We start from the raw sequence: 21,098 nt of genomic DNA, 5'->3' as shown, positions 1-21,098 counted from the left end.
TTCCAAAGTTCTTTGAGAAGGATGGGTGCTGGATTATCTGAGTGTCAGTCCAAAAAGAATCCTTTGTGTGGATGGCTGAATTGCCAAAACATTTAGAGTTATATTTAGGGCTCAAATTAAGGTGAATTTGGACATCTTCCTCTTCTGGTCTCAAATTACTTTGTTTATGCTGCCCCTCTAGGCCTGGTTTGCCTATGGTGAGAATGAGAAAGCACATAAAGCCCTTCTAAAGGATTTCCCCACAAACTGTAAACACCAGAATTTTGCAAGATCTTATTCTGTAGTGTGGGACTACGACTAAAGAAACATTGGCTTTTCCTGCTCCACTCTGTGTCCTGTGTGAACTTGGATACAATAATGTCCCCAGCTGTCTTCTCCATTAAGAAGAAACAAACTTGCATTTGATTTTCAAAACCCAATGTATCCCACATTTCTCTCTGAAATTTCCCAGTTTGATCTGTACAGTCACCACATTTAGCCCTATTTTGCACAATTCACTTTACTCTCACACACAGAGATCCAGCTACTGGATCCAGGACGGGATTTAAATCAACAGGCTTACATGTTGACAATATTTTTCCAAGATTTTGAGAGATTTTCTTAGGAACTACTGCCCTGGCCACAATACTAAGCAAGGCCAAAACCAAAGTAGTGTAGAATGTGGTGTGTAAGAATATAAATTATTTTCAAAATAGTAACACTGGTATCTTTATTATGTTCTTTCAGAAATTGTAGAACCAGTTGATCAGCCAACCTAAACAGGGCAACCCAAATAATCCTTGTTACAAAAGCATCTTGAAAAATCAATGGCAAGGCAATAGTGTGCTCTGTATGAGGGAGCTGGAGTTTTTAAAAGTTATATGTGCTGTTTGGACAAGTGGGTGACTGTCCAGCTAGAGCACAAATAGTCTAAAACAAACCACAGTAAATGCTGCTTCTTCCCTAGATGATCCCTACAGGGCACGGGAAGGAGCCGAGTGTCTTGGGAAGGGGCAGTTTTGAGGATGCTGTGGGTACAGAGCTGGGTGAGGTGGCTGCAGAGGGAATCTTGGAGCAGTGACCAAAGGGAAATGTGGGGGACACTAGAGTACATGTGCTGGTGGAGGGAAAGGACGTGTGGTGAAAATTCTTTGATTGTGAAAAGAAGAATCTCGAGGCCAGAAAAAGCTTGGAAGACAAACAAAGGTGTATGATGAAATACTGTGTTTCTCCTTCTAACAAGAGCTCCTATTGCCCATTTTCATGAGGTTTTTAAACAAATGGGGCTTTCTTTGGCACTAGGTACAGTATAATACCATGTCCTGAAAAAGTCAAATTGACCTGTGTATAATTAATGTTTCTTTTTAATATACATGAAGGCTTGCAGCCAGTGGAGCTAAGCTCTTAAAATGTGAACCTTTGTCTTCTGACTTTGGTTGAGATTACATCAATTCGAAGCTGTAGACACAATTAAAATTAACTCCTATTCTTTCCTTCTGCTCCTCTGTACACTCAGTTGCTTGTCCACACCCTCAGCTTCTTGGATCATTGACTCAGATGTTTAAATGGAAAAATACTTAGCACAAGTTTATTGCAATGAGTAGAAGCAAAGAGGGTCTCTGCAAATATCTTGGTTCTTTGTGTGCAGCTGGGTTCCCCTTTGTTTACTTGACTTCCCAAGTTATTTTCAAGCCTCTAAGGTCATTGCTAGTTAATAGTTGGCTAGAAATCAATAGACAGAGAGATGGTTAAAGATAAGTTTTAATAATGGGTGCAATCAAATTCTAGCAACTTTTTATCTCTCTGCCTCTGCCAGTGGTGGGTGTTTTTTGTGCATTGATTCCATTTATCTTCCAGCTGTACAAACTCCAGGCAGGATTTTTATCTTTGTAAAATAAAAAGTGGAAGCCCACCCTGGTGCTTAGTGCCCTGCTGTTGGAGAGCTGAGCCCAAATGTGCTTCAATGCTTTCCATAATTTTTAACAGGATTTTCATCCCATGTTCACCATCATTCTGAGGAAACAAAGCCCCTGTACAAGGGAGCAAGAGCATCATCATCTTTTGACTGCTCTCTAAATGCATGGGGCATCTCAAAGCCTCAAGGAGCTTTGCTCGTGAGTTCAGTTGTTAAGTGGCTTCTGCACCTCTAAATGAGCATTTTGAAGCCAGATTTTAAAATCTTCATTTTGGAAGAGAAAGTGCTGTGATTTGATTTATGCCTTTAAACACAGGGTTTGCTTAATTTGGAGTGTGTGCAGGGCACTGCAGAAGCCTAATAGTTATCTCTTGCCAGCTGGACATCACCACACACAAAGCAGATCTCTCACAAATACCCATGGTGTTGAGTGATCACTTGAACAAGTGTGTTCAAAGTGTGCTGGAGACAGTGGCTGCCCTGGGCTCAGATCAGGTGCTGCATGATGCTGCTTGTCAAGAGCTTCCTTGGCTGCCCACAGCTCGCCTGCTGATCCTGTGCCTGGCACCAGGTTCTGTTCCTGAGGGCTTTGCAGGATTTTATTGGGCTGTGATGCAATGGCATCCCATCCCTCCTGCTGCAGCACATTCACCCACAGAGGTATGGCTGGCACTTCCATGCCTGCTCAAGCAGGTGAAAGGCTTACACACTGCACCTAAAGCCCTGCCAGATGTTTTCACAAATATGGAAAACCATTGGGATGGCCTGGGCTTGGAGTGCCTGCAAAGAATTTGAGGGACTTGAGCTCAGTTCCCTGTTCTGCCCCAGACTTCATCTTCTGTCCCAGGCAAATTACAGCAGTGCTGTGATTCAGTAGGAGTACATTGGGAATAGCAGGAGTGCCCCAATTTGTGGGATTATTGTGGGGCTCAACTCCTCTTAGACTCGGGATACTGTGATCAGGACAGCCATATGAGCAATGGTGTAAAAAGTGACTTGATATGCCAAATCTTCAGGGAAAGGTTTTGGGAGTGCTAAACCTGCCCCAAGGTGTGGGAAGGGACTCTATAACCATCTGGGTGCTCAGGACCTTCTCCTGTGAAACCACTGGCAAATCCTGAAGGTGTTGCCACACTGGCAGGTCAGCTGAAAACTTGCAGAAGCACCACAGGCACCTGAGGTTCTCCTCTTGTAAAAGCTCTGTCCAGGCCATGAATCAGGGAAATTAATTTAGCCTGTGAATTCAGGGTTATGGATTCATTCTGTGAGTGACAAAGAGCTGCAGGGCATTAATTAACTGGCCAAAATGACCTGCTCAGGAATTGCCAAGAGCCTGAAAATGTTTTCAGCTTCTCTGGAGTACTGAGACACTTCAATGAGTGCAAGGGAAGGCAGGAACTTGCAAAAGTTACCAGTGGCTGCGCTGCCCTCTCAAAGCTTGCACTCTCCTTACACACATCACATCTCCAGAAGAGCTTTTCCTCCTTCCTACCCCCTCCACCCCTCCCTCCTTTCCACAAGAGTTGTTCTGCCTGCAGAAAGACTTCCTTGGCCAATGGCACCACTTGTCAATCCACTACGGGCAAAAGCTGGTTTGGCAATTTCAGCCAGCCCAAGGGGCACCTGTTTGGGTAAATGAAGAACACCAGGGCATTACTTCTAATGATTTGCTGGTGGATAAGATGTGAACTGTTCATTACAAGCCCTCCTGGAGATGCATGTTCTCAATTATTCTAGTAGTAACCTCTGAGTAACTACATAAGGTATTAGAGAAATGCAAAGTGGCACAACAAAGAATGGCAGAATATCTTGGAGGGTGACTTGTTGAACACCCAGACAGCATATGGAGTCCATTTTCATTATGACACATAAATGAAAACTGTTCACAAGTAGAGTATTTTACATTTATATGTAAATAGAGTATGCCATTTCAAAATTATTAGGTGAAAGCTGAGTTACCAGTTTGTTGTTACTAGTTGGCAGTAACAGGACATCTCAATGGATTTGAGGTACTCCTGTTTATCTGGGTATCCTAGGATGCAACCTCTCTGCAGTGGCGTTGTCTAGCACACCAGCTCATCACATTGTCCAGGAATTATTTCCTAGGTGGCCTATCTCTTGTGTATAATTTCCACTCCACTTCAGGAAGTAAAATCTCTGCATTAATGCTCTTGATAATACATTAGGAGAGACGAATGTCTTGCCCCAGTTTTACCAGCCTTTCTTCGTGGATTTTGGCCATAAAGCAGTAAAATCAAAATACAGCTGAGAACCTATTCCTGCTTTCAGTGGGCAAATCATATCATACATCTCAATCAAAATGCTAAATATAATTTAATTCCTCCTGATCCATCTTCTGAGGCTAGAGGCCGTTTGTTTGTCCATGAGGATCAGCAGGTGAGAGCAGAGTTTCCTGGTGCTTCTAAAGGACAGCCTGTACACGCTCTGTGCCCCTGCCTCTGGTGCTGTGTGAGTGCTGTGTGGCCAGTCACACCTGGCACAGAGCCACACCTGAAACCCAAACCTTTGCTGGGCTGATAAGCCAAGTCATGTAACGAGAAAGGAACGCTCTGCCTTGCTTTTGAACACACTCAAGGACACACACAAAGTCAGCTTGTCCAAAGGCAGGAAGGATTTGTTTGAAAAGAGATGCAGGGAAAAAAAGTAAAACCCATATTTTTTTAATACTGAGCAAACAAAGTGAGGGTTGGGATGTTTGTGGATTAGGACTTAAAATCTGTGAGCATTAAGCTTTCATTTGTTTTGAATAAGGCCAAGGTCACAAACGACCTGAAGTTGTGGTTGTGTTGCTTTGCATGAAGAACTGGTTTGGGTTTGTGAATGAGCAGTAAATTTGGCTCAAAACTGCTTCTCAGAGCCCAAGCCTATTTGCTCCTTAGCATCAAATACCGTTTGAGTTTTGGTCAAGGCAAGAATAAGGATGTTGGTATCAAATGTTTTCTCATGGTTTGCAGACAGCATTTTGACTTCTGTTTCAAAAGGATATTTTTGACGTGCATAACTTTGGTTTGAAAGTGCAGAAAGAGGGAAGGCAAACTCCAAACACACAATGTTGCTTGTCAAATGAAATGTTTTGGACCAACCCTCAAGCAGGTGTCCCAATAACCTTTGTTTGTCTGAAATTGTGTGTTTTCCACTTGGTTGTCAAGGCTGAAGAAAGGAAAGTCTTCCTTGTAGTCCCACCTTAAATGAGAGTATCAGGTAGGAGATCACATAAAGGTTCTGGGCTCATTACTTTGGGTGCAGCACAGGCAAGTAGCAAAAACAACCTTCCCCTCCCTGATGAACGCCTGAACAGGAATTAGACAGGATGCAACAAGTGGACAAAACGCAAATGGGAGTGCTGGAGGAGGATGAAATGAGGAGGAAGCTGTGCCTCGCCATGGGCGAGCCTGCTGCCAGATGGGTGTGAGGGGTAGGCTTGTGGCAGAGAGGTGTTTTGAGGAGCTATGTGAAAGATGCTACTCTGCCTGTTGATGTGAGTTTTGAAGCCCACATGGTAAAAAATAATCTCTGCTGTTTTTGGCATTAGTGACTGGTAGTTTCATCAACAAGACCTGAATGTGAATGCTGTCATGGGAGTTTCTGTTTTCTTCACTGTCTCAGATAGTGCTATAAGTCATGCTCAAAGCTTGTTGACGTTGTCTGGGCCCACTGCCAAGGCCCATGCAGGAACTATCTGGGGGCAGGGGGCTTTCTCTCGTGGGCAGTCAACCCAAAAGCTTTTCATCTTCAGAAAATGTCAGTTAACAGATCGAAGATGCTCAAAAATGCCAATTGCCCCTGGTTCCTGTTGTCTGCAAACTGGAGTGCTGGGTGCTCAGGTCATGACTTGAATAAACATCAGAGTAGGATTCCCTGCAGCAGCCAGATGCCTGAGCACTGTGCAACCCAGTGGCTCTCAGACACTCACAAAGATATTCTTGATTCTTCAGCAAGTGCTGAACTGGAGACTTAGATCAGACTCCTGCCTGGAGCCTGTGATTCTCAAAGCAGCTCCAGGAAGATAAGGCAAACTTTTAACTTGGTTCAACTCCCTTTGACACCTCTGGAAATGTGCAGCCAAGGCAGAGAACAGGGATGAAATGAGAGGCAGTGCAAGGTAGCACTGCAGCTACCAAATAATGGTCCAACACTTTTTCTTCCAGAGTAACCCACAGCTGATCAATAGAATCAATTAAAACTGTGGTCATGATGAAGCAGTTGATTGATACCTGCCCCCTCAAGACTTAATGATTCTGTTGCCATTCAGGTGAGGACCCTCTTAGGGGGCTTCTCCAAAAGAAATGAGAAGAATTGCTACTAAACTGGAGGAGAATGTTATTTGCTAACCACAGAATCTTGGGCTGATAATTGAGAGGAAGTTTCTTGCAGAGTTTGAAATTTCTTCCCAGTAGGAGCAACCAATGAAGAATGCCCTGCACAAGGATGTGGCTTGAAAAACTTCAACAGGTTGTCACAATTATAAGAAAAGGTTTGCAATAGCAAAAGCTTAAAAATAATAATCTGGGGGTCTTTCCAACCTCCTGTTCCAGTTGTGATCATATTGTGATATTAGCTTTTATTTTTCAAAGCAACTGGACTAAAACTGAATTCCTTGGTATCATTTTAGTCTATTCCTGTCCCTAACCAAGCTATTAACTTGTAGTATTGGTTATTAAAGGCACCTGTGATCCCCTACAATCTCCAGAGCCAACTGGCTGCCTACTTCTTCTTCCTGATCTGGTTTGAGGTCAAGATCTGAATATGCTTCAGCACTCCAGTCCAATTAAAAAATTCAATTTGTGTTTAAAATTTGTTTGGGGGGTCTTTAATTCCCTGCTGTAGATTCCTCCCCTCCTTGCAAAGTGGTAGGGAAAAGCATGTTCCGTGTTATTAAATGACTCACCAAAGTAGCCCAGTGGCTTAGAGGGCTTATGCGAGGCTTAGTGTACTCAATGGAGCACGGTGGGATACCCAGCACTGTCTGCCAGGTCAGGAGTTGAATTGGAGCTATCTGAGTGATATTATCCAGGATGCCTGGGGACAGAGGAAATTAAAAGTCACTAACGCTCAATGCCCTGAGCCAAGACTCAATTGCAGAAGCACCTGCAGGGTTGGCCTGCACACCTACTGCCTCTTTTTTTTTTCCTTTTTTATTTTTTTTTTCCCTTGGTTGACTCTTAAATGCGTTTTTATTTCCAAGTCAGTGGATGGCATAAGGCTGGCTCTGGATGGCTGAAATAGTCAGGGATGAGGCAGAATGGGATTCACTGATGTGCAAAAGACCTTGGACACTGTTGGGAGTGAGGGAGAAGAGTGATGGGAAATGAGCAGCTCTTTCCCTTTTGACTTGTGATCTCTAAGCCTACAAAAAATAAATGTGGGTGATGGGCTTTGCAGCCTGACCGGGAAGGGTGGGGGAAGCAAGGCAGAAACGGGTAAGGCTGTCCCAAATTTTTATTACAAGGTTTTTCCAAGGAAAATCTAGGGTTTCAACTGACCATAATTTTACTGGGAGAAATATCTGCTCTTGAATTCCTTCCCCCCTGCTTCTTTTTTATGCTGGAAGTTAAAATAATGGAAATAATTTTGGATCAAATGAAGCATCCCTCTTTTGTTTTTTGCACTTTTTAGAAGATAAGAAAAAGTTTTATCTAAAAGATATTGGAGTAGAATGTGAAATATCAAGGTGAGCTGAAAGTTCTGGAAAAAAAAATTCTTCAGTTTGACTCAAAATAAAACCTTCAGATTATTCTGAACTGCCAGTGAACCGAAAAATCAGTCATTTGCACTAATGATAAGTAACTGGCAGGTTGTTTTGCCTGTCAAATTCTGTGTCTTGTGGAGTGAGCACATTGTTGTCTGCTGACATGATCTACTGAGCTGTTAAAAAAAAATCAAATACGGCTCCTCTCTGTTGGCAATAAGGCTTGCTGACAGGTGCAAGGCACTCACATTCTCATGTCTGGGCTGTGGGGATGAGGGACCCCAATCCCAGTTGTGTTCTCAGAAACCACCCTGGCCTAATAAACACACCAAAATTTTCCTCTGAGTAGTGATGTTCAGAGACTGTCACAGCAATAACTGCTGATTATCTGGATGGCAGTGGCATCTGCATGCAGCCACCCATGCCAGGGCAGGACACAATACCACAGTGTGTCCCAATGGGGAAGTCAGAGCACAAGGTGCTGGGGGAGGAGGGAGTAACTGTGCTTTTCTCAGCCCTCTGCTAAGGGCTGGAGTCACCCATTGCCATAAACAAGGGCAAATGACAAAAATCAGCTGGACCGGCCAGTGAGGTAAAGAAAAATTAAAAAAGAAAAGAAAATCTGTGTGTCTCCTTGTTCCTCTTTCTAGTGGGAGATGGATCTGTGTGTTGGGAAGAAAACTAACTTCTCCCACAAATATATGTTACACACCCCATGTATCTTGGCACTTGTACCTCGGTGCTTGTACTTATTTACCCTTGGGTGCTTTCCTGGTAACACTGCCAGGGGAACAGGCTGCCTTACAGACCACATGGACAGGAAAGAACAGGGGAAATGTAATAACTGTAATTTCATGGTACCTCTACCAGGTGACCAAGACTCACTGAGTGAGGTGGTGTCTGAGCTGGAAGGAAGTTCTGGGAAACTGTATGAAGGTCTGGGTTTCACCTGAGGTGCGTCTGGTGGTTGTGGTTAAGGCAGAAATTGGTAGTTTGGCAGCTAAACCAAATCAGAGTTTAGGATTGTGTGTGAAATGAGCTGCTGGTGTGGGCTAGACCTCTCATCTTCATATGGTTCCTCCTGTCTGCTGTGCTGGTCCCAGGGGGTTTGTGGCCCTACAGAAGCAGAGGCAGCTCAGCAGGAGCCTGCCCAGTGCAGCTCCAGGACTGGCTGCTGGTGAAGCTCTTGGCAGCTTTGCCATGATGTGGGCACAAGCCTGCGGCTCCCATCTAAGGAATGGTTTTGGTAGTATAGTGCATTTAAGTGCTCTAGGGCTTAGGTTCTGTCTGGTGATTCAGTGTTTTAGTTCTGTTAGACCCTGCATGGCTGCTGCCCTAAGGAAAGGGAATCAGTCTGGTGAGCAGAGCAGGCACAGGATCCAGGTCTAGATCTACCACCAGCTTGCTGTCATCTGTGGGATCCTCTTGTGTTGGCAAAGAGCAAAACTCAGTAACTATAAAGCTTATTTCTCAGAAAAAAATCGGGCCATGGTACAAGTAAGTATCACTCTAGAAACTAAACAAGCTGCTGCAAACCAGAGTAGAGTAACACATGGGGCTGTGCTCCCATCCCCTGCTTGAAGAACATAATTCCTTTCATTTTCCTTCCTTCATTTAGCTTTATTCTCTAAAACATGAGGTGCCAGGTCCACCAGATGCCTGTGAAGAGGCACAGTCACAGCTGGTGTGGTAGGGGAAGGGAGGGCAGGGCTGGAGCAAGTTACCCGTGGTTCATTTGCTCAGAAGCCATCGTGCACACAATCTTCTTTGTTTTTTGGGGTTTTTTTCCTAACTTAAACAATCCAAACCACTGTCTTGGGTCCTTGGTGCCTGTTCTCCCAGGGCAGCTGGGTAGCAAATCATGGTGCAAATAACACCACCAGTAAATGGCTTCTTTCCCTGTGCACCCTCCCGGGTGCCCCCATACTTTGTTCCCAGGAGAGTGGCATGAAGGCTGCAGCAGTGCTGGTGCTTTCTGCAAACCCCATCTGAGGCTGAGGAGCTGGGTTCAACAGGCAGCTCTGGCTGCCAGGTCCTGCCTTTACTTGCTGGTTGCATTTCCTTATCTGGGGATGGCTCCTGATGCCAAGTCCTGACCGTCCTCACGTACGCTTGCAGCTTCTGCCACGAACATGACCTGTGCACGTGCTCCTGCTTGGACCTGACCCTTGTCGTGGTGAGAAAGGACAACAGACCTAGCTTTTCAACTTCAGAAGTGCTTGGTATTCACACCCTGGGTGCTATGTCATGCATGATAATGCATGCCCTGTCCATGCCCTCCTCAATCTTACTCCTTTTGCCTTCCTCCTGTTACACTTGTCCCTATTGGATTTTCAAGCTGAAGAAATAATTTCTGGGTTTTAAGTTGCAGAGGTTATCACAGAACAAAAACTGCATCTCTTTTTACCTCTTTTCTGTTAGTCACCCAACAGGATCTCATCTCCAAATAACCCTCTAGCCCTCAAGGATTTAACCACTTGTCTCTTCTGCTTCCTACCCTGCCAGGCACAGGCTGCCCACAGTCCCTTTCTGACTCAGTTCTGCTGAGGGTGAACCAATAGCTGCCTTCCTTGGCCACTTCTGCCAAAGGTGGAACTTTCCAGATGGATTACAGCTACAGCTTAGGAGTTGCAGCACAAAGTGTCTGTTGTGCTTTGGTAGTCTCTGAAAAAAGAAGCCGGAGCAAATTAGTTTCATTTGTGGAAGGGCCATTTCTCGACTGTACTTCTAAAAATCAATACAGAATAAATCCCATGTGTTAGTGGAGAGGTGTATATTAGACTGCAGCTATCACTATCCCAGCTTGAGGTCAAGAACTCCCAAAGGGTTTGGTGAGTTTCCTTAGTTACATTAGACAGGATAAAAATACTTGGGGAATTCGTGCTCCAAGAGAGAAATCAGCTGCCCCCTTACCAGTGCCACCTAAAGGTACTCTGTGCACCCAGGTCCTTCATGAACAGACGGTTTGCACCATCTTAAGAGGCAGCAGGTATTGACCATGTGGGTCCTGGGTGGCAAATTTCAGGAGAGAAAGGAATAAACTATCCATAGTAGCCAAATAATTCACGACACCCAGGACAGTGTGCTGGGTCAGTGGAACTTGTAGCATCTGGTCTGTGCCCCGTCTCTTAAAATAATAGGCTCTGTCCTGGAAAACAGATTATAGGATGTAATTCTGAACCACCAGGAAGAGGACAAGGCAGGATTACTGGGTCTTTTTCACTTATCGTAACCTGTGACCTATTTCTCCAGAAAGAAGGTGACTAGGTCAGGCCAGAAGGGGTGACAGCTCTTTCCATAAACCTTCCCCAACCTGGAAGAAATTGTCTACACAGCAACAGGAAGGAGTTAAATCCTAAAACAGGGATGCAAGAAAAAATCTGCACTGGACAAAAAAAGTGTCATGCTCTTTAATTTTTAGCTTTTCTTTATGGAATTTGCAGGACTTTGTTTACACTGAATGTAAAGCCTAACCAAGATCAACATGTCCTTGATTTTGCTTTGCATGTTAAGTGCTGCATATTTACCCCTTGCCACCTAATTTGTCAATTTGCCAGGAATCAAAACATCCATTTAAACTAGCCTGGAAGATAGCAAAATATGAATACAGCTAGATCATTATCTAAGGCATGGTTATGATGTACTGAGGGTGGCATTTCAAAGTCCTATGAACTATAAAAATGCTTCTAGACATAGGAGAATAAAACACACATTAAAAAAAAATTAAAATAACACCACCACCACTCCCTTTCCCTGTAAAAAAACCCAAAACAACTACAAAAAAAGCGCCACCGCAGAAAAATTTTATTTGGTCCAAAAACTGATTGCTGGTAGAAATTAAACTGGAACATTTCAGGTTAAATTTTTTTTTCTTCCTGTGGAAAAGCAGTAGAGGCCTGGGAACTATCCAAGGTTGGATGTTGCAACCTGCTTTGAGACAAGCCCATGGGTGAATCCCAGCCTTTGCTGAAACCCTCTGGCCTATTCCCCAGGGGAGAAGCAGGCTGCAATTCACCCTTGGGCTAAAAACCTTGTGGGAAATAAAGTCCATCTGGAGACCAGGGGAAGAGAGACCCTCTAATCTCCAATGTTTGTGCAAGTCCAGGGTCTTTAAGGGGCAGAGGAGTGAGTGGCCAGCATGGGCTGGAAGTGCACAGAGACTTTAGGATTATCTCTTTTTGTGGGTGCAGTTGGTCTGATTTGCCCTGAGTTGTCTGTCTTGATGAAGGTGCCATGACCATGTAGAGAAGAGTCTGTCTTGTTTAAATTGTTCTTTATATTTGGTTGGTTTTCCCATAGAAACAGTCTGGTAGGGAACAGCAAGTTTTGAAGCTAAACCAAGTCTTTATGAGAAAATACTGCTAAAAATGAGGTTTTTATACAACCTTTGGTTTTAATGATCTAGGAGGATTTTTGGCATTTCAGTACTTGCACCTTAATGTTGCTCAAAGCATAATGTTCAACAGGGGATAAAAAAGGAAGTCTTTGTCAAATCTGAGACTGTCAACATTTTATTCCATTTTTCCCAGGTATCAGGCAATGCAGGTGTTGGTCCATTAGAACCCTGAACTGGGAAAAGCTGCTTGATCTGTGCAAGTGTTGGGATATCTTATGACACCTGCTGCCTTAGTTTCCCCATTTGTAAAACAGATTGTTATGGTTTTTTCCTGTTATGGTTTTCTTCTGTTTTTCAAACACCTTTGAAAGCTGGACAGACATGCCCATACGATGTTTTAGTAAGCAATTAATACAAAAAAATGCGTAAATGAAATAAAATAAGCTAAACATGAAGTAAAGGAGATTTTTACTTTCTTGCTGTTTTTGTGACCTGTCTTACAAAGGAAGGGGAAATCCTTCTGCAGCTCAGGTTGCAAATTGAGCTCAGCTGCATTATTAGACAACAGAAAATCCAGCCTGGCAGGAGCAGGAGGAAGCCAGCCTTCCTACGCATCACTGTCAGGCAGCTATTGCCTTCACTCCAGTGTCGTGGGAATGAATTATCTCTGGAACTGCCGGGCTTTTATTTCTGCATGTAGGCTCTCAGGAAAGGAAGGTGCACAGGATTTTCAGGGTTGCTAAGAAAGCAGCAAGTGACATCAATCTGAATCTTATATTGTTGATGCACCGTGGAAGTTAATAAGGTTAGCTGGAAGTGTTAATTGTTCTACGCTGCTTGCTGTCTACGCTTGCTCTGGAAAATTCATGCATAGCAGCAGCTGAAAACTCAGCAAAAAGTGCTTTAACAGAGGAAATGGGCAACATTTGGCCCAGTAAAATCATAATGCAGGTGGCTGAGAAATCACTCACTCAATTATATGCATGAGGGGGACTCCATTTAAGAGCAACATTTGGAGCTTTATGGGCAACATAAAAGGGGAGAGAATGAGGTTTTTATATCGCTGTGCTCAGTTGTAGAAGAAGCAGGAGGTTGTTTCCCACCCTTTTGCATATGCTTGGACTGTGCAGGGAAAATGAAAATGTCTGCTCAGAGATTTGGATGACACCTGGGGAGGATGGGCTGGAGCTATTCCAGAGACCCCCTGCACACACCCTGCTACACCCCCTATTACACAGAGATTTTGTGTGATCACGACTGGGCAATGTCAAAACAAAAGCCATACTCTAAAAATAAAACCTTTGGCTCCTTTACTAACAGTGAACTCTCAAAGCAAAAGAAGTTTTTAAAAAAATTATGATCATAATTAATTGCTGCTTTTCTTGTCCCATGGCAGTTGTTACAGCAAGTGAAGTTAGATTATCTCCCAGCACACACAGCTCCTCCCATTTTTATCATCCTTCTGTCTTCTGTAGGGACCCTGCCCCTGGAATTCACAGCTAAATCTCTTTATTAAAGTTTCTTTTCTAATGCTTATGTTGGCTGAGGGAAAAAGCACAAGTAAGAGTGCACACCTTCCACAGCAAAGTATTTGTATTTTCCTTTGCTTTAAATTCTTCTAGTGCCTTAATCCCTGATTTTTGTGAGGCTGGGCTGACAGTGCTGCCACTTTGATACTGCAGCATCTGTGTCCATCCTTTCCTCCAGGCATGCCAGTACCTGCACTCTCCCCATTGCTCCTTCCTACTGGAGATTAGAAGAACCAAAACATTTTATTTTCTGCTGCTATAGATAGTCCTTTTAATCTGTTTAGAGAAGGTTCATCCACTAGCTCAGTGCTGTCTTTGCATTTTTAACAGAGAAGTACCTAATTTATTTTTCTATTAAACAAAATACAAAACTACCCCAAATACTTTTTTTTTCCCCTGCTGTAAAGCTTGACATCTGGGCCTGTAACAGCTCATCAGTAGATTTGTGAGATGAAGCAAATGACATTTCTGTATAGAGCGCCGCTGCTCTAGGAGTCAGTTGGTGAAATGGAACTGCAAAGAATTTGGTACTGAGTGATGATCTTCATGCAGGGATCTCGGAGTGCAGGAGTCCCCACTTTGCTGACACAGATGATGGGTGGCTGGCTCCAGCCTGCACAGCAAAATTGGCCTCACAGCTGAGTATCTCTGGAGACCTGCACACAGAGCACTCTGGAGCAGGACTCACATCTCTGTGTTTTATAAAGCTCTTTGTTGTAGCAAGCCTTTGACCCTGCTGTGGACAGAAGTGCATCTGTAAGTAGCTGTACACGAAACACTCATTCCATCCTTGGCATGCATGCAACCCACTTGGGTGCTTGCTTGCTCCAGTGCCTTGGCACAAGAGAACTTGCACTTTGCTTCCCTACACATGTGCTGTTTGAGCTGTATTCAGTATAAACATTGTTTCTGTGTGTTAAAACACAGCACCAGAGCACGGCAGCACTGCCCTGCCCTGCCCTTGGCAGCCCCACTCCAGAAGAAAGGCTGGAAAGCAGTTCCCAGGTTCCCAGCAGAACTGCTAGGGGTACAGAGCCAGACCAAAACCCAGTGACCTGAAGAAGCTTGAAGATGAATCTGGTAAAGTCCTGGGATATGTTTACTTCCAGCAGCAGGAGACTGGACTCAGCAGCCTGAGCCTCCCCTCCGTGCCCTGTTTGTCCCCCTGGGGCCTGGTGGCCAGGTCCCTGCCCCTGTTTGTCCCCCTGGGGCCTGGTGGCCAGATCTCTGCCCCTGTTTGTCCCCCTGGGGGCTGGTGGCCAGCTCTCTGCCCCTGTTTGTCCCCCTGGGGCCTGGTGGCCAGCTCTCTGCCCCTGTTTGTCCCCATGGGGCCTGGTGGCCAGGTCCCTGCCCCTGTTTGTCCCCCTGGGGCCTGGTGGCCAGGTCTCTGCCCCTGTTTGTCCCCCTGGGGCCTGGTGGCCAGGTCTCTGCCCCTGTTTGTCCCCATGGGGCCTGGTGGCCAGGTCCCTGCCCTAGCCACACCCGGTGGTTTCTGGGGCTGAGTCCGGGCTGAGCTTTCCCCTTCCCGCTGGTGCTGAACGCCGGCCCCAGCCCCGCTTCCCAGGATAGCTCCTTGGCTGGAGCTCAGGGAATCGGCCCGACGGGGGAAAGGGAGGGAGCGCTGCCCCTGACTGTGATGCCCTTCACTGCAGAGCGGCAGGAGCCTCCCGGCAGGGGCCCACGGTTCATCTCCTTGTAAGCAAGCTCAGAGAGGAGGCACGCTGCTGTAAGGATTTTGTGTTCCTCGGGATCGCTTTGTTCCTCCCCAGGTGCCCAGCAGGGCTGTGATGATCCTGCTGTTGCCTCTCCCGTGGGATTCACTCTGGCAATGCCAAGCTCTTCACAGCATCAGTGGAGCTCAGGGATGCTCCTTACCCAGGTGCTTTCCAGTGTGTGACTGTGTGGATGGCAGGAAGGGTTGGAAGGAATGGGGCACACAGTTAAGCACCCCTCTTCCCAGTACCAGCAACCTCCATGTGATGAGACACATGAAGATATTCTGATTATCACCAATCACAGCACCTCTGTGGTTCTGATGTTCCTGAACAAATCCTCCATCTCTCCCACCTCCTTTTAACCTCTGGAGTGGCTGGGCAGTGCCAGGCAAATTCTGCCTGTGATGATGTGCATAAACCTTGTGCAGAGGTAATTAATGTGCTTCAGTGAAGGCTGGAAATCTGGTTCTGTGCTCCAGCTTGTACATTCAATAGCAAAGATATTCAGATCCAGCTGCACCATCTCAAGCCACATCTGATCAAATCTGAATCAGCAGCGAGAACTTGCTGACTCCCAGAAACTCCATGCCTTGTAAAGAGATAGTCGTGATGGCTGTCTGTCAGCCAGTCAGTGCTCCAGCCCCGGGCAGGACACGGGGTGTTAAATTGGTGTCTTAAGAGGAGTCCAGGATATTCATGGCCATCAGGAGCTCTGTGGCACTCTGCTAGAGAAGGAACCTTTGTCTGATTCCTGCTGCCCTCCATCCTGGGGAGTTACACTGGCTTTTTGCACTTTCAGCTGAGCCTTCTGCTGCAAAGAATTGAAAAGCTATGAGTCCTGTTGTTACTGAGATTTTGGTTTTGCTATGATACAGGAAAAGGTTCTGACAACATTCATCTTCTATTTTTTTTTAATGAAGCCTTTCAACTTTGATTGTAGTGATCTTGCATATAAATATATGTGAAAATACAGGCATGTATATATGTGATCTATTGGTAATTAAACATAATCATAAAATACAGCTGGTTGGAATGTATTTTCTGGAAGATATTTCAGTGTGGTCCCTTTCTGCCTGGAACCCATGCTGTGCTGTAACACTTCAAATTCTCCTGTGGAACTGAATACATTTCTTTACCTAGCATGCAGCTCACCTGTCTGTTAAAGGCCTGGATGGGGCTGAAGCAGGTTTATGGTTTAAAAATTACTTCAGAAGCTGTTAGGAGCTATGTGGGTATTAATGGAAGCCACCTCAATATCTGTGAAGATGTTTGCTTGCTGTTGGACCCTGCTGTGTTCTATACCCTGCTGTTGAACTGAAAGGGCTTTCCTGTCTGTACTGGGTACAAATACAAAGTTCAGCTCAAGCACAGGCACTTGGAAGCAAGAAAACTCAGCTCTGTTCCTGCTCTTGTTGTGAGCTTTCAAGTGGCCATGGCTGTTTCATTAGAGAATCTGTAGGTGAAGGCATGTTCAGAGTTTGGTGCTAGATGTTCTTTGCAGTTCTAAAAGCAAATCAGTGAGGAGCCCAAGACAGACTGGGTTTGCTTTCTGGAAACATCCACAAGGACACTGCACTGAAGTGGCAGAAATAAGTAAGACCTTGACCAGCATAGGAAGAGGCATGACAACTTGAGCCTGTCTAGAGAGGTGCCAAGTGATCTGTCAGTGGAAATCTATAGAGCTGCTGTGAGGTGTCCCCTGCAACCCAGCACTCAGGCACTCTGTGCCTGACAATGCCTCATCACTTCCCTAAGAACAAGGGAGATAAGGAAAAAAAAGAATGCCAGAAAATGGCTTTATCGACTGGCAACTCTGTGTCAACTTTTCATTAAAACAGTGGAGAGTGGGGCCAGCAGTCTGGGGCTTTGCTTGATGAAGAGATTTCTAAACATATTAAAAGAAAAAAAATTGTAGCAAACGCATTACCTTTTGTCTCTGTTGTACAATAGCACCAAGTGGAGAGTATTAGTCACTTCTGGAAGTGGGAAAGGAATTTTACAACATAGAATCACATCTTGCTTCTCTCTTCCTTTTTCCAAGATTTTGTCCATCTGTTCCCTTTTTCAAAAACAAACAAACTATTAATACATTGCTTTGATGGAGCCTTCTGTTCAAGGCTCTTAAAGGGCTGTACAGATATTCATTATTTTATTTGTCAGGAAAGGCTCCAAGAGATAAATATTAAATTCCTTGCTTCCCACAGGGCAGATGCCAGAGAGGTTGTGTGTGTGTAGTGCTGACATCATGACTGGCGCCCTGACTTTAGACTCTGGAGAACTTGCTCAGCCCCTGGCTTTATCTCAGCATTCCTTTTTCTCAGCATGTACTCAGGATTGTACACTAGCTGCCTATTCCATCTGTGTCTCAGTTCCCCTATTTGTAAAATACAGGCATTTCTTTTCTTTTGCTCTTCCTTGCCATCTGCACACCGTGACCTGACTTCAGCTGATGCACAGGCACACGGTGATCCTCTCCCTGTGGAACTGCCCTTGGCTGGGAGTTATTTCTGCAGGGTGGCATAACCAGAGATTTTATTAACAAAATGCTTGGTGCTGACCTGGCTGGGTTGGCTACCAGTATCAGTGTAGTCCTGGCAACAGCACTCACTGCTACCCTAATGCTTGCTTGGATTCCTAGGCAGGTTTTCTGCCTGCACCAAGGTTTTTGCTGCTGTGTTGGTCCTAAAGGTAGCTCAGAGGGGCCTGCCAGAGCTGCTGCTGCTCCCTCATCTGCATCACCACCTCTCAAAATCCCCTGTGGTACAAGGATAAGGGACAGTGCAGCTTGTGGAACCAGGACCCCTTATCCCAAGCCTTGCTACATTTTCTTTAATGAAGGCACTAGCAGCACCTGTAAAGCACCAGAGAAAATGTGCATGTGTTGGGGACTGCAGATTGAGGATCTCCCCTGGAAATTACTTCCTGAAAAATCTCCTTGTTGCCCGAAACATCAGAACTAGCCAGCCTGGGACTGCAGCCCAGTCATGATGTTGTCTTAGTCATTTTTTTGGTCCTTTTTGTTGGTGGAAGAGACAAAAGGATAAATTGCATAAGGTGCCCCAGATAGAAAGCTTTTGTTATCAGGGAAAAAGCAAAGGCATCCAAGAAAGGAAGGAACCAAATGTATCCAGCACTGAAATGTATTCAGGAACATCCCAATTGCTGCTTATCAGAAAACAATGGCATCTTAAATCCTTTAATGAGAGAGCAGCCAATGTGAAGTTTTGGGTTTTATAATGGAAGATACTCTCTCTTCTCACTCTGTTTTGAAATAGAGCTCATGATGGTTTTCAAAATGCACTCTGCAAGTCCAAAGAAGTTGGCTTGGGAGCCATTTATCCCAAACACAGATTTACAAATTTGACCTGACCCAAATGAAAATGGTTTTCAGCAACACTGGGCAGTTCCTGGGTTCCTCTTTATTGCAAAATTGTTGCAGCTGAGCATAAGTGGCAGCTTCTTCTCAGGAGCCTGGCTTTAGGAGTGTGGTGGGGACTGTAGGATGTGGTCAGTGTAGCAGAGAAGGAGAGTAAATGGGCAGAATATGTACTAACATAGAGGGAAGACTGCTTGGATGATCAGAGTGGCCATGGAGCACAGCTGGATCATTTACAGGAGGGCAGATACCAAAATGTCTCCATCCAGGAAGAGTGCAAACAGTGATGGAAGCACTCAGTGTGTGTCTAAAGCAGATGTTCACAGGCAAAACCTACTGGATAAGAAGAGACTTGTCTGAAAGGATCAAATGTTTCTCTCTTTGCCCCGGTAAGAGTCAGTCTTGAGGGAAATGCCTTTTTATCACAAGATAACTGAGGGAGGCAAGGCTTCTTTGCTCCAGCAGAAATCCCAACCTGCAGGACTCAGGTGCCTGCATCCACATTTAGAGTGCAGAGATCTACCCTGAACTTGTTTTATTTTGGCTCATGAATATGCCACATGTAGGCAGAGAGGACTGAAAGAGGGAATATGGGTCTGGTGCCATTCCAGAGTAAACAGAGAGGCACTGTTGGAGAGCAGTGTGGAGAGACTCCTGGGCAGCGTGTCCATCTCTGCAGGGGTGGGAGGAAATGAGGTTTCAGAGGTCAGCTCTGTTCCTCCTCTGATCTCTCATCACCTGCCACCATAGAGCCATGAAAACCACTGAACCTGTAAGTAGAGAAAGTCTCTCTTTTATGAGATCTCATGACTACTTGGTGGCAAGTGACAAGATATTCTCTTGTTTTATGGCAAAACAAGGTATTTCAGGACAGGTGGAGAACAGTGAGGGTTCAGCACAGTGTGTACTGGAGAAATTAAACTAGACATTGTTGTGCAATTTCTTGTCATGACTTGGCATGACCTCCATTATACCCATGAGATCACCTCCAGTGAGTATCAATAGTCTCTTCCACTATGTCTTAATGTATTTTTAATACCTTGTAACTGCCAGAAAAATCATATTGTTTCTGGAAGCTTTCACTGCAACATTTAGTTATGCATTTATCCTACTGTCTGTGAATTCAGGATCCTTAGTTACCTGCAAACAGAAAAAGGTTAGGAATATATCTCCACAATAGTTTTAAAATAACATTGAAAGTCTTCATTATCTGTCCTTGTTGAGTACAAAGTCTAATACAAATGATGAAAGGCAATTCCCAGCACCTTGACTGGGATATTTTGAATTATTGTAACTTAGTAATGAACTGGTCAGTTAAACCTTTCACATAGCTTTAGCTCCACCTTTTTAAGTTGCTTACCAAATACCACAACTTTTACCAGCACACAGATATTCTGTAGCATGTGAATTTTATGCTCTCCATGAGATGTAAGTTCTTGAAGGTTTTTTTGCTAGGTCTTTGCTTAGCTAACACCTTAGGATGCAGTGTTGCCCATCTTGAATCAAAATTAAGTGGGATTTATGAGGCTGTATAAGGGCCCGAAATGTTCCAAGCAGTAAATATGGATTGGTGAGAAGAGCACACATAAAATGAGTGATGATAAGGACTGTGCCATAAATATAACTAATCATACAGCTATTATCTCTAGTTCAGTTGACTATGACAATAACACTTAACACTCTGGATCAGGGGACCTCAGGTTGCTCTGTAAGAACTTGTTCACATTATACTGGCAGTGAAAATTCCTGTCTGGGAGATATAGTGAACATCTGAGTCTTGAACAAACCATTGCATATTGTAGAATCATGGAATAATTTGGGTTGGAAGAGACCTTTTGAAGTCACCTAGTCCAACCTCCTGCCAGGGGCAGGGACACCTTCCATTATACCAGGTTGCTCAAAACTCCATCCAACCTTGTCTTGAGCACTTCCACGGAAGGGACATTCATAAATTCTCTGGGCAATTTGTTCCAGTCTTTTATTACTCTCATTAGAAAAACTCCTTCCTTCTGCCTAATCTAAACCTGCCCTCAGTCAGTTTAAAGTCACCACCCTTGCCCCATTGCTACACGCCCTTGGAGAAAGTCCCCCTGCAGCTGTGTCATAGGCCCCCTTATGATATGGAGGAGTACAAATCTCATTTCCCTGTACTTCCAGTGTGATGTCCTACTCACTGGACTATGGTACATGACTGGGTTCTATTACAGACACACCTGTAAGCAGAGACAGCTTCAAAGCAGAACAGAAACATCCCAGGCACCCCAGCTGCCTAGCTGGATGGCATGGGAAAGCATTGAGGAGGGAAAAGAGGCCCCTTTTGATGATTTCCCTGGAAAGGTAATGATCTGGAAGGTAATTTTTTTCATTTTCTCTGAGATAAAATCTCACAAACTTTGGTGTTCTGGTCTTGCTGGAACAGGAGACAGAAGCACAATGTCAGCAGTGTAGGCTTGACCTGGGATCTGCTTGGGCCTCCCATGTCTTCCTCTAGTCTTTCTCTGTCCTGTCTCTTTGGGAAAGTACTGCTTTCTGATGTCT

The sequence above is a fragment of the Agelaius phoeniceus genome, chromosome 10, assembly GCF_051311805.1.
Source record: "Agelaius phoeniceus isolate bAgePho1 chromosome 10, bAgePho1.hap1, whole genome shotgun sequence".
NCBI lineage: Eukaryota > Metazoa > Chordata > Aves > Passeriformes > Icteridae > Agelaius > Agelaius phoeniceus.
This window is presented reverse-complemented; position numbering follows the sequence as displayed.